Genomic DNA, 3,509 nt, shown 5'->3' on the forward strand with positions numbered 1-3,509 from the left:
TAGCGGGAAGGCAGGGCAGTGGGGGCAGAAAGCTGAGAGAGCACAAACTGGGGGAGGGGCAAGGCTACCAACTCTCAAAGCCTGGCCCCAGTGATGAACTTCCTCCAGCAAGGCTCCACCTCCTAAAGGCTCCACAGCTCCCCTAACATCACCACCTACTGAGGACCAAGTGTTCAAAAGCATGAGCCTGGGGGTGGGGGCCATTCTTATTAAAAAGACTGCTGAATGTGTACTGCGCTTGCAAGGGATGGGAGTTTAGTTTCCAACACATGGATCAAGTGGATGTAATCCAGCACAAGTATCACACCTGTAACTCCAGCTTCAGAACACGTGGTGTCATTTTCAGGACTCCAAGGGTACTTGCACTCATGTGTATACACACACACACACACCAAAAAAAACACACACACACGTATACACACATATACACACAAACACACACACATACACACACAAACGCACACACACAAACACACACACACACACACACACACACGCATGAAAGGGAGAGAAAGACAGAGAGACAGACAGAAATAGAAATGGAGCTAATTAGAAAAGGGATTAATGGAGGGTTTTTTTTTATTGTTGTTGTTCTTTTGTTTTTTTTTTTTAATTTTGTAACTATATTTATGTACAGAGAACTTAGCAGTGTACATTTAACCTAGTTTAGTGGTGAGTTCCTTAGACTTTGCCTTTTCCAGCTTGGCAACGTGAGCCACAGACTTAGGACCCAAGACGTTGCCTCCCCAGCGGTGATGGATCTCATCATATCTGCCATTATAATTGGTCCTAATATTTTCTACCAGCTTAGCCAGAGCACCCTTGTCTTCCGAGGTAACCTGTGTGAAGGCAACAGTGGTGCATGTCTTCCTGTGGACCAGGCGCCCCAGCCTGGCCTTTCCCCGATGATGCAGTAGGGCACCCCCATATTTCGCTGCAGGGCAGGCAAGAAAACCACCAGCTCAGTGGGGTCTACATCATGGGCAGTCACCACCAGCTGAGCCCTCTTGTTCTCCACCAAGGTGGTGACACATTGACTCCTGCTCGGAGGACAGGTGGTCTCTTAATTGGGACGTCCCGTTTGCCAGCAGCTTTCTTCTCAGCACGGGCCAGTAGCCTTTGCTTCTTCTGCTCTGTCTCTGGCCTGTGCTTGTGGGAAGGCTTAAGCAAGCAGGTAGCTGCTTGCCGGCCTAGGGTCCGGGTGAACAGGTTAATGGCAGGAAGTACTTTGAGCCTCTTATAGAGAATGGTCCTTTGCCGCTGCAGCCTAATGTAGTGGGGCCATTTGATGTAGCGTGTGAGATCTCTTTTGGGCTGGATGCCCTGTGCAGTGCTGAAGTTCTTGGGCCTTTTTTCAAACAAAGGATTGGCCATCCTTTTGGCCTCCTGTTTCTTCACAATGGTGGGGGCCAAGGCCACCTTCTTCCCCTTGGCCTTTTGGCATCTTACTTGGCTGGAGGAGAAAGAAAGAAAAGGGAATTGTGGGTCAATTACTGGTCTTAAAAGATTAAAAACAAATAAAAAATAAAATGATTGAGAAAGGCACTTGATGTTGGCCTTTGGTCTCTAAACAAGCACATACAGCAAGCATACACAATGAAAAGAAAGAAAGAAAGAAAGAAAGAAAGAAAGAAAGAAAGAAAGAAAGAAAGAAAGAAAGAAAGAAAGAAAAGAAAGAAAGGGGGCTGGTGAGATGGCTCAGCGGTTAAGAGCACTGACTGCTCATCCGAAGGTCCTGAGTTCAAATCCCAGCAACCACATGGTGGCTCACAACCATCTGTAACTATATCTGACGACACCTTCTTCTGGAGTGTCTGAAGATAGCTACAGTGTACTTACATATAATAAATAGATAAATCTTAAAAAAAAAGAAAGAAAGAAAGAAAGGGAGAGAGAGAGAGAGAAAGAAGAAAGGAAAGGAGAAGAAAGAAAGAAAGAAAGAAAGAAAGAAAGAAAGAAAGAAAGAAAGAAAGAAAGAAAGAAAGAAAGGAAGAAAGAAAGAGAGAGAGAGAAAGGAAAGAAAGGAAGGAAGGAAGGAAGGAAGGAAGGAAGGAAGGGACCATTTGTACATCCAGTATGCCCGCCCACTGATACTTTTTCTATTCTTCTGAAGCATACTTAACCACAATGGTATCTTCTGAACCTACTTTTCCATGTGAGGTACCCCTTTAACAGGTATTTCAGCTCAGTGTTGTCTGAGTTTTTGTGTTTCCTGGCTCAGTAAGACACGTGCGTAAAACTGGACGTGGAGGGAGGGATCCTAACCATTTAACTTTGTTAAATAGAATGTATTTGAAAGCAACTACCACAGATCCTGATCATAAGATAAAATCTTAAGGGTTTAGCGCCACACGTTTAGGAAAGATCTGAGGAGATGAGTTGGTTGAATTCCAGCTCTGTAAAACAACCTGCACTGCTCATTCTCCCATCAGCTCGCGTGGATCAAGACGGATATCACAAAATTCCTTGGGATCAAGAGCCAGCCACTACTTCAAGGTAGGAGACGGGTGAAAGGCCACCCTCCCCAGAGGGCTCAGGTAGGCACATGGTCAACTGGCTCAAGGCAAGGTTCTTCTGGCTGGTCTTTGTAAGCTTTCTTTTAAGTATTGCTATTTATTTGACTTTTTTTCGTTCTTTTCCCACCTTACTGGCTCCTTTTCCTTTTTCCCTTCATTGATACACAATTTATTCCCTTGAATATCCTAAAGGGAAAGCCAGAATCTAAATCACATAAAATCCTTTTGAAGAGGCCAAGCCAGTGAGGGAGGAGATGGCTTCCCTGGGAAGGAGTAAGGGGGCAAGGGCAGGTGAGGGGTGCATGTCCTAGCTGCAGGTTTGAATCCGGAACATTAAGCTTCTGTCACTGTTGCCTCAGTCCATCAAGGAAGCACTTCGAGTCAATTATCCTTAGAATGTTCCTTCTGTGCCACTGTGACTTGGTGACATTTCCCTTGGCTGCTTCTCATGACCTATTTATAGGACCTGTTTTAAAAATATACCTGGTTTGACACTTTAGATAAACCATTAGAACTGTGGCAATCTGGGTAGAAAAGGCTATGAAAATTAATAGAAAGTAAACAAATAGAACATGGTTTATGATTTCCATAGTCACGAACAGCCTAGCCCCTCCCTCTGGCAGTGACCATGGGGCACGAAGCATTTCTGTCTCAGCTCTGTGCTGGTTAAATGCCAAGACACCTTTCCTAGTGTCATTTGAGTTAGCCTTCCTGGCCTGACCTTTATCTCACTGCTCCTTCTCCACGAACACCACTGCCTTCCACAGGGGCTCTTCCCTTCTGCAACATACTCGCAGGGAGGGTTCTCAGGTTTCTAGGTTCCCACAACTCCATGCCTGGGGCTTCGTGTGTCGTGATATGTCACATTGTGTACTCTCTCCCAAAACTCCTCTGTGCACGGGCCCCCTCTCCGCAGACAGCCATTCTGAAGCATTGGCTCTTTGTCCTTGCTACAAAAATGATGATCGTCAGTGCTTGATGTAGGTTTGCGTT

General features: G+C 45.5%; 1 pseudogene; it reads right to left on the reverse strand.

Moving 5' to 3' along the window:
* Window positions 1-656: 656 nt before the first annotated feature.
* Window positions 657-3,305, reverse strand: LOC110320901 (annotated as a pseudogene).
* Window positions 3,306-3,509: the final 204 nt, after the last annotated feature.

Source organism: Mus pahari, chromosome 4 (assembly GCF_900095145.1).
Source record: "Mus pahari chromosome 4, PAHARI_EIJ_v1.1, whole genome shotgun sequence".
In the NCBI taxonomy this organism is placed as follows: Eukaryota; Metazoa; Chordata; class Mammalia; order Rodentia; family Muridae; genus Mus; species Mus pahari.